The sequence below is a fragment of the Pongo abelii genome, chromosome 7 (assembly GCF_028885655.2).
Source record: "Pongo abelii isolate AG06213 chromosome 7, NHGRI_mPonAbe1-v2.0_pri, whole genome shotgun sequence".
Classification (NCBI taxonomy): Eukaryota; Metazoa; Chordata; class Mammalia; order Primates; family Hominidae; genus Pongo; species Pongo abelii.
Window position 1 is genome coordinate 42,376,301 of NC_071992.2, and position 11,016 is coordinate 42,387,316.

The window sequence follows — 11,016 nt, forward strand, 5'->3', positions numbered from 1 at the left end:
GGTTTCACCGTGTTAGCCAGGATCGTCTCGATCTCCTGACCTCATGATCTGCCTGCCTCGGCCTCCCAAAGTGCTGGGATTACAGGCATGAGCCTCCGTGCCCGGCCTGGACTATTTAAATATCCAGTAGTGATGTTGGATCTGATGAATTCCTATACTTTTTCTCTAGCTCCTTTGGCCCAAAATTTAGGCCCATGATGTTTTATAAAGGTATTTCCTGAGGACACAGCATGGTTGAACATTTACATTTCTTTTTAATTAATTAATTAATTGGCAATATGTAAAAATCAGGGAATTTTACAAAAAATCCAGATCAATCGCTGTGGCTGAAATGGAGTCGCAACTCCATTTCAGATGATTTGACTGGAAATGAGAAGCAGTCGCTCTCTTTAGCAGGTTCACACTCTCCTGCTTGGTACAGGGCCTGGTTTCACCATCCTTGCCTCTACTCCTCAAGTGCCTTCAGTCATTTAAGTTTGTGTCCCCAATTTTAGGACACAGGCATGCTTTTATAAATATTTTTCTTTTCACCACCAGACAAAACATAAGTCAAAGAAGCAGTTATTATATTAAAGTCATTTCTACAAAATTCCTGACAGTATATTTTTTTTAAAGATCAGCTTAAATCTTTTCTTGTTGAAGTTTCATAATTGCCATGTTCTTCAAGGTCTCTGCACAGGATCCCTAGCAGCCAGTTCTTCTCTCCGAGGTTTTGCCTTGAGAGGGAAGGAAAAGGAAAGCAGAAAGAAAATTATCAAGAGGAAGAGTTAAGAAGGGACTAAAGTTTGGGAAATGGCATGGAATGACAATGGGAGATGAATGAATGAAGGAGAATAGACAGAGTGTTTCAAAACTGGGTATTTTTGAAAGTTATCCCTTTATTTTTTTTTGAAGTTCAAAATCATAATTCGTAGTTTGTACCTGAAAGAACAGTTTTTTGAAAGCTCAGGGTCAACTCTGCCTTTCTCTTAAAAGCTTCATCAGGAAAGACCAAGTGTACCCTTAAGGGGAAAGAAAATATCAACAATTAGCATTTGTATGGGCTTCTTAAAGTTTATAGAGCTCTTTCACTTACCTTAACTCATTTGATCCTCACTGCAATCTAGTGAGTAGGTATTATTACCTTTCTATTATAGATAAAGATACTAAGGCTTAAAACTCGGTCTCACTCGCTCCAGGACACTTATCTACTAAGTAGATAGAAGAATCTAAACACATCCTTTGCTCCTTCCATTCTCCGCAGTAGGTTATTGGCATAAAACTATGATGAATGCATACAGTTAAGCTGCATATTGGACTAGAGCTCATTGAGATTAAGAACACTGGCCGGGAGTGGTGGCTCACGCCTGTAATCCCAGCACTTTGGGAGGCTGAGGTGAGCAGATCACGAGATCAGGAAATCAAGACCATCCTGGCTAACACGGTGAAACCCCAGCTCTACTAAAAATACAAAAAAAAAATCAGCCAGGCATGGTGGCAGGTGCCTGTAGTCCTAGCTAGCTACTCTGGAGGCTGAGGCAGGAGAATGGCGTGAACTGGGGAGGCGGAGCTTGCAGTGAGCCGAGATAGCGCCACTGCCCTCCAGTCTGGGCGACAGAGCGAGACACTGTCTCAAAAAAAAAAAGAAAGATTAAGAACACTAACTTTTAGCTCTGAATCTCCATAAAAACAGTAAATATGTAATTAATTTAATCTAGGTATTACATTTAACATAATTCTTTTTGTCACTGCAGTTAACTGTACTTAGGGAGGCTTCTATCTATTCTCAACCCATCTTTGCTTGAAGTTAAGTTTATTTCTTGTATATTTATGCTTATTAAATAAATGATATATGAGTGGAGAACCAATGGCAACTTAGTTGCCGTCTAGTTTTCTGTCCTGTTTCTAATGAGGGTGTGTGTGTATTGTGTGCGTGTATATATCATGTGTGTGTGCATATGTATGGGGTAGAGGGAGATTGAAGCCAAAAATTAAGCTTTATAGATATGCATGCATTTACCCTTATTAGAATTTGGCCTATAGCTTTTCTTTTCCATGATTAAAGTTCGAAACTACCCTAGCCAGCATGGTGAAACCCCATCTCTACTAAAAATATAAAAATTAGCCAGGCATGGTGGTGGGCACCTGTAATCCCAGCCTCTTGGGAGTCTGAGGCAGGAGAATTGCTTGAACCCAGGCGGTGGAGGTTGCAGTGAGCAGAGATCATGCCATTGCACTCCAGCCTTGGAGACAAGAGTGAAACTCCTTCTCAAAAAAACAAAAACAAAAATGAAAGAAATTCTGGGGTAAGATAAAGGACTGTGGAGACTCAAGTTCTTATTTGCAGAGGAAGCCTTCAGGTAGCAGGGCTTCAGGGAGAATAGGTTGTAAAATGTTTCTATTAGACCTAAAGTCTGTGTTGACGTTAATCCTGGAGAGGTATAACAAGGCATCATATCCAACCCCCACTTCCCATCATGACCTGAAACAGTCTTTCAGGTTAAATTTTAAAAGAGCCCTAGCTTAGGAAGAAGCTCATTCAGATGGTTGGCGGGGGCGGTCTTAGAATTTTATTTGTGGTTTACAGTGAGGAGAGGGCCTTGTCTCCCAACCCTCATTCAATCTGTGTCTTCTATTTCTTCATATAGACAATATTTTCTAATAATTCATAAATTTATGGGCACACAATGGCAATTTCATAGATCCCATTTCTTACTAAATTGCCATCTTAGGGCTCTTCTGTAGAAATTTTGGAGTCTGGATTTTCCGTAGTCCCCAAATGGAAGCTCAGAGACATAACTGTGCATCTTCCTATGGCTGCCACCCGGGGCTCCTGAGAAATTACCCCTCTTATGTGACTGTGTCAAGGACCTCATTACAAAACCACACATGGATCTAGAAGTATCCTTAGAAGTTCTGAGTTCGGCAAAATCACATTGTACCTGTGCTGCTCTTTGGGCTTAAATTCTTGTCCCTTTCCCACACCTCGGTGATAAAATTGCATAACATTTAGCAAATGTTTACCATGTGCCAAGTGTTTTGCATACGTTGTCTTTAATCCTCATAAAACCCATGCAAAAATATAATTATCCCTGAGTTATAATGACAGAATTTAAACTCAGAAAGGATGAATAGTTAGTTCCAGAATGGGATTTGACTCCAGTTCTGCTCCATTCCCAATCATGTGTTTTTCCTAATATATCATGCTATTGTAGCTTTCTGGTCTTTTTCTGGCTACAATTAACATCTGTGGACCCAAAGCAATTCATCACCAATAAAAAACAGAGCAATCGGCAGATGCTTCTTCCCCAGAATCGAGGTCTATCTAGCTTGCTTACTGACTGTCCTGCTTCAGGCCTCCCTGCCTCTCTCTGCTTTACATGAAGAGACCCAACATATTTCTGGGCGTGGTGCTTAGATCCTCTGCAATAGCTGGAATTCTGGCATTGGCTCTCATGGGTTCATTCTTAACGCACTTTGCATAATGATCAGTATGATCAATAACCAGCAGTTAATAGGAATTTCCTAGGACACTCCATTTCACTCATGTTTCATCACATAGGTCCTCATATAAAAAATGCCAGTCTTTTTCCATGCCATTCCAGATTTTTGAACAGGAGTAAACCCTGCGAAATTATTTCTGCTGACACTTTACTTTGTAGATGACTAAACCAAGGCTTAGCGAGGTGACATGACTTTATTCACATGTGCTGAGTAGACAGTGGAGGAGGACTAGAATGCAGGTCTCTCAGCTCACCACACAGACCTCTTTCCAGAAATCACACTGAATCCAGAGGACTCCTATGCAGCCTTTGCCCAGGTGAGTCATCTCTGTCTCTCTCCTAGTCCCAGCTGAATCAACAGCCAACATGGCCACGAGATTTTTCCCAGTCTGAGTGGAAAGCCTGATGAATGATAAATGTTGATCTAGAGCCCACTGTCCCTGATCAAACTGGAAGGTACCCTGCTGTCAGACAACCTGGTTAGCAATCAACACAGCAGGGGGCAGCGGGTCCTGTCAGCTAGAGACAGTCATCCTGCTGGCAAGCTAAGAGTCTGGAGGCAGTTACATTGTACCTTGTCTCAGAAACAAACTTCCAAATGATGTGAAGCCAAAACTTACTGAACTGCAGAGCAAAGAGTGCAGGGCTCTAGTTTAGACATTTTCCTTGTCACTGAGAATTTTGAGGTTGGTTTAAAACAAACAAACAAATAAACAAAAAACTGGGAGAGCAGGAGTGACAGTAGCTGGAACTCCATTGGAAGAAAGTTGGGTGAGAGAACAGCCTAGTGGAAGACCTGCTTTTCATCTGTGACTGGGGACTTGGGCTGTATTCACGTGGACCTCATTTTAACTGCAGGATGCTGGAGTCAGGTCACCTCTTCAGGCCATAACTTTTTCAGTGACAGAACGAGGAGCTCAGGCCAAGCCATCACTAAGATCTTTTCAGCTCTTCCGAGATAAACCAGAGAATTAAAAAATTTAGCCATATAACCTAAAATGTATCTGAGACATGTCTCAATCAATTTAGAGGTTTATTTTGCCAAGGTTAGGGATCACTTGGCAAGGCCAGTGACACACTCTTAGGAGGTTCTGAGCACATGTGCCCAAGGTGGTTGGGTTACAGCTTGGTTTTATACGTTTTAGGGAGACAAAAGTTACAGACAAACACATCAATTAATATATTTAATGTATATATTGGTTTGGCCCAGAAAGGTCAGACATCTAAAAGTAGGTGGGGGAGGGATGGGGGTGGGCAGAGGGCTTCCAGGTCATAGGTGGATTAGAAGATTTCCTGATTGGCAATTGGTTGACTTAAGCTCTGCTTGAAGAATTGAATTCAGTATAAAAAATGCTTGCGTTTAGACAAGGGGGTTGTGGAAGTCAGGGTTCTTGTCATGTAGATGAAGCCTCCAGGTAGCAAGTTTCAGAGAGAAGAGATAATGAATGTCTCTTATCAGACCTTAAATGTGTCAGACTCCCTGGAAAAGACTTGGTGAAGGAAGGAGATTCTTACAGAATGCAAATTTCCCCCACAAGAGATAATTTGCAGGGCTATTTCAGAATATGTCAAAGAAATATGTTTTGGGGTAAAATACTTTGATTTTCTTCAGGGCCTACCATCTGTCACGTGATCCTAAACCAGAGTCAGGTTGGAACTCAGTGTCTTATTGCTACAGAGTCTGTTTTGTTCATTTTAAGATATCTGTTTTAATGTTAATGTTGGTAAGTTGTGTCTAAACTCCAAAAGGAAGAGGCTATAATGCTGTGTATTTGCCCCCTGATTCCTGTCATGGCCTGAACTAATTTTTCAGGCTTCTTTGGGAAATCTTTTGCAAAAAGAGGGGTCCATTCAGTTGGCTGGGGAGCTTAGAATTTTATCTTTGGTTTACGACCAGTATCTTCCACCTACATTTCATTTTCATTCACACCCTGCATGTGTCCCTTCAAACCTCCAGACTCTTTGTCCCTTCCTAGCCTCTCTCACCTTCCTGACAAACCTAAACAACTCATCAATATTCTCAGACGCCTTACCGTAACATCATCCTTATGTCCCAACAGCTTCGTTAATTCCTATTATCTGACCAGTTTAGTTACCTATTCCTGAGAAGCTAAGTCTCAATGGAAAAAAAAAAAAAAAGATTTGTCTGGGCACGGTGGCTCATGCCTGTAATCCCAGCACTTTGGGAGGCCGAGGCGGGTGGATCACGAGGTCAAGAGATCGAGACCTTCCTGGCCAACATGGTGAAACCCTGTCTCTACTAAAAGTACAAAAATTAGCTGAGTGTGGTGGCGTGCACCTATAGTCCCAGCTATTTGGGAGTCTGAGGCAGGAGAATTCCTTGAAGCCAGGAGGTGGAGGTTGCAGTGAGCCAAGATTGCGCCACTTCTGTTCAACATAGTACTGAAAGTTCTAGCCAGACTATTAAGCAGGGAAATAAAGTCATCCAAATTGGAAAGAAAGAAGTAAAATTATTTCTGTTCACTGGATATGATATGTAGAAAACCCTAAAGACACCACTAAAAATTGCTAGAACTAATAAATTCAGTAAAGTAGCAGGATAAGAGGTCAGCACCCAGAAATCAGTTACATTTTTATACACTCACAATAATCTAATGTCAATCATGAATCTGTTTTGAAAATGTTAAGTTTGAAATTCTTACCCTATAACCAAGTAATGATGATGATAATTTAAATAAATATGCAGCCTATGATTCTAATAAAAGGGTCTGTTTAGAGACGTAGATTTGGGAGTCGTTGGGGGATAGCTTGTAGTTAAGGCTTTTTGTGTCAAATTATATCAATTTCCTTTCCTTCCATGTAAAATGTAACCTAATTTTCACCCATCCTAACTTTCTTTGTACTAGTCTAATAAGCCTTTTTCCTTTCCAGTATAGCATATTTTCACAACCCGTATTTCCTAATGCAGCCTCTATAGCCACATTTAACTCACATCTCATCTTCAATATGTCGACCCTATGTCTAAATTGTTTCTTGTGTCTGATTTTTTATTGCAGGTGTAGACATCACTATTTACTGCTTTTCCTCAGCTAAAAAGCTCATTCATCATTGATTCTTTCATTGCTTCCACCTGTGGCATTCAACTGGTTGTCAGCTTTTGCCATATATGGCCTTATAGTGATTCTTATATCTAACCTCCTCTGTTCTTCTCATGACCTCCCACATCTTAAGCTTGAGTCTGGTGCCTTAGACCACTCAGCCATCCTGACACTTGACCTCTCAAATCTTATTCAGAATTATATAGCTAACAGTTGACTCCACCAGTCTCCCCATTCACCCTAAATTGCAATTCTGCCAGCCTGTGTTCCATTCCAGAAGCATGCCCTTTCCAGGTATTTAAAATTCCCTAGCCTCACATATGTTTAAATTCCACTGGTACTTCAAGAATTATCTCCAGTATTACCTTTTCTGGGGTACCTTCCTTGACTCCAACTCAAAATTAATTTCTGCTATCCACTAATTTTATAGCACTCTGTTTATCTATGTTTGTGTTTGGCATAGCCTGACTTTATATCCTGATATGCATACCTATGTGTTTCCTTCTCTCTTTGGTGTAAGATCTTCAAGGATATAAACCATTCTTACTCATCATTGTCTCTTCAAGAACAAACAAGGTAGCTGGCAACTAGGTATCCATTAAATACTGATCAATTTAAGTTATATATGTGATATGTCTTGGCTGTGTCCTCATCTACATCTCATCTTGAATTGTAGTTTCCGTAATCCCCACGTCATGGAAGAAACCAGGTGGAGATAATTGAATCATGGGGGCGGTTTCCCCCATCCTCTTTTCATGATAGTGAGTTAGTTCTCACAAGATCTGATAGGTTTATAGGGGCTTCCCCCTTCGCTAGGCACACATTCTTCTCCTTCCTGCCGCCATGGGAAGAAGTATGTGTTTGCTTCCCCTTCTGCCATGATTGTAAGTTTCCTGAGGCCTCCCCAACCCTGCAGAAATGTGAGTCAATTAAACCTCTTTCCATTATAAATTACCCAGTCTCAGGCCTGTCCTTATAGTAGCATGAGATCAGACTAACATGATACGTAATTTGGGTTTTTGTAATAGATATTTCCTAAATAATGTGACATTCCCAATTCCTTACTAAATTGTTCTTTCTCATAGTTAAGTAAGGTTTATCCAGCTGGCTCCATGCTTGGAAAGAAAACACAAATCCTGGCCAGAAGCCCCTTTAGTGTCTAGAATAGCTTGATTGACATACCATTCCACCATCTATGAGAAAAGTGGGCTCTCTCTTTTACTTTGAAGAGGTGTCTTATCAAAAACATTTCCAAGGGATTACCCATCAACTTCAGGACCTTTTATTATTTCCTCTGTGGACTGATTCCAAATTATCCCCTCAACAATTTTCTTGTAGACTTTTCACCTGATAGTCACTAGGTATTCTACAGTCACCCTCACTATGAGAAGAATAAGTGCTGAAAGTAAGACAGAGGTCACACTCCCAGAAGCGAGGACTTATTCATGCAATAGGCATTGTGATTAAGTGCTCATTGTATATAGAGTAGAATACTAAATGCTGTGGAGGATCACAGAAGAAATAAGAGATGAAGGCTCTGTCTTCATTTATTTTACAAAATGAATTTGTAGGGGAGACAAAGACAACATAGATTAAAAACTTGAGAATGACAGTGTATTAGTAAATTATGAAATGTACTTATAATGTAAGTAATGCAAAGGACGGTATTTGAAAGCTGGATCCCATCTCAAGGTGATTTGTTCTTTTTTCTTATGTCTTATGCTATGCCCATTTGTCTGCCTGTCCCAGTGCTTCTCCCTTTTACCAACATTAAGTTTATTTTAGATTCTTCCAGAAGACTTCTTTGGCTAGTCCAGCCAACAGTTGTGCTCCACTTTTCAACACTATAGCATTTATTGTCTATTACTCTCAGTTGGCTGTCATCACATAATTCCTTATTATGTTATCCATATGCCAGTAAAAATCGTCACTGTATACTGAGGTCCTATTGTGAGGGCAACTATGCGTTAAGCGTGGCACATGGATTATTTCATGTAAATGCCGCAAAACCCTATGAGGTATAATTGTTTTGACTGTTATTTTACAAATGGAGAAACAAAACTATTTAATGTACCCCAAACTCCATAGATTTGAACTCCAGTCAATCTAAATCCTAAAAACATACCCTAAATGTATTTCTCTGGAATAGTTCTTAGAATTTTTTGGTGGGTGGTGGTAAGGGGGAGCATGTCACTTATCCCACTGAAAATTTAATAAGTTTAATTGCCATTTCTCTCAACATATGATTGCATCTTTTCGGTATAAGAAACCCAGAATAAACTCAACTAAAATCAAAAGAAAATAAGTAATAAAGATGAAGACAGAAATAAATGAAATAGAAAACAGATACAATAGAATATGTAAACAAAGACAAAAGTTGGGTCTTCAAAATTTGAAAAACAAACACATGTACACACACAAAAAACCCTGGATAAATTGATTAAGAAAACAAGTAAATAAAGCACAAATTAAGAATGTTTGAAATATAAAGGAGGATGAAATTATAAAAATTTAGAAGAAACATCAGAAATTTAAAAGAAAAGTAAGTATACTGTAAATAATAATTTAAGTAAATGATTTTGAACATAAATAAAATGCACACATCCATAGGAAAAAAATCTAGGCCCAGCATCATGGTTCATACCTGTAATTCCAGCCTTTTGGAAAGCTGAGGTGGGAGGCTTGCTTGAGCCCAGGAGTTCAAAACCAGCCTGGGCAATATAGGGAGACCCCATGTCTACAAATAATTTTAAAAATTAGCCACATGTGGTAGTGCCTGTAGTCTCAGCTACATGGGAGGCTGAGGTGGGAGGATTGCTTGAACCTGGGAGGTCAAGGCTGCAGTGAGCTGTGATTGTGTCACTGCATACAGGCCTGAGTGACACAGCAAGACCCTGTCTGAAAAAAAAACAATTAAAAATCTAATCGAAATTGACTCAAGAATGAATAATGATTCTATAATCACTACATATATTGAACCCTGAATTTAAAAACTTTCCATCAAGAAAACATCACAGTATCTAACCAGTGTGGTCAAATGCCATCTTTAAGGAATATAGTCCAGTCCTATAAAATGCTTTCAGAGGAAAGGATGTAATCCTCCCAAACTTATTTTATGATGCTATTACTGTCATAATGTAAACCAGAGAAGGATAGTCCAAAGGAGAGAAAATGAGAGGCTAATTTCACTCAAGAATACAGGTTCAAATGTCCTAAACAAAACACTAGCAAAGCTGATCCAGCAATGTTTACAAGAAAGGCATCATGACCAAGTTGGTTATGATGTCAATTGATTTGACATTAGAAAATCTATATAAATTCTTACATTAATATATTAAAAAAGAAGAACAGTGTAACTCAATTGAAGCCAAAAAATTAAATGTCATAGCCATTCATGATTTAAAAAAAGATCACTAAATCCAGATTAGAAAGAAAGCAACTTCCTTAATCTGATAAAGTTTCAATTAAAAAACACTACAACAAATATCATATTTAATTTTGTAATGATTAAAACATTTCCTTTTAAAAAAAGAATAAAACACAAGAATGTCTAGCAGCACTTCTGGTCAGCATGATGTCTCATCACCCACATGAAAACCCAGTTCCCTGGGCTCTCACGGACCTACCCATTCTCATTCTTGGGTCCTTTCAATCTTTCTCTATGCCCCTTCCCAATTTTTTCCTGAGCAATATCCTAAATAATCCACTGGCATCAGTTCTAACTTAGTGTATCCGCTCAGACTCACCAGAAGATGATTTCTTCATCCCTAAGTGCCAACTCTCTAGACTCGTTTGGAAGTCTCCCAACATGGCGTGTGGTTTCAGTCACCGTTCTGTACCTCTGTATGTGCCATCTCCTTCACCTCCTGCCTTCTCTCCTCCCTTCTGCATCATGAATCTGCCACGCCCTTCTAAAATGCAATTGGGAAGGTGATCTCCTGAGTGATTGTGTCAATGACTGTGGGGGCAGTTCCCAAAGGCAGGGAGGAATAAGCTCTCTGGTGACTCTTTTTTTTTTTTTGAGGCAGAGTCTTGCCCTGTTGCCCGGGCTGAAGTGCAGTGGTGTGATCTCAGTTCACTGAAACCTCCATCTCCTGGGTTCAAGTGATTCTCCTGCTTCAGTCTCCTGAGTAGCTGGAATTACAGGCAACTGCTACCATGCCCAGCTGATTTTTTGTATTTTTAGTAGAGATGGGTTTTCACCATGTTGGCCAGGCTGGTCTTGAGCCCTGAACCTCAGGGGATCCACCCACCTTGGCCTCCCAAAGTGTTAGGATTACAGGCGTGAGCCACCATGCCCAGCTGACTCTTCTTACAATGGCACTAATCCTAGCTGACTTAGGCTTCACCCTCATGACGTCATCTAACTGTAATTTCCTCCCCAAAGCCCCACTCCCAAATGTAATTTGACTATTAACTGAAGAATCACTTCATAAATGTACAGCCTCCCAGAGTGACTGAAGGATAGGACGTAT

At 39.9% G+C, this 11,016-nt stretch overlaps 1 long non-coding RNA gene across 1 annotated transcript; it reads right to left on the minus strand.

The window, feature by feature from the left end:
- Positions 1 to 234: 234 nt before the first annotated feature.
- On the minus strand, positions 235 to 10,371 carry LOC103891311 (uncharacterized). The gene is made up of 3 exons (XR_655563.4): positions 10,288 to 10,371; positions 922 to 1,001; positions 235 to 716 (listed from the first exon to the last, which is right to left on the minus strand). It is a non-coding gene; the product is annotated as an uncharacterized LOC103891311 (long non-coding RNA).
- Between the last annotated feature and the right edge of the window lie 645 nt (positions 10,372 to 11,016).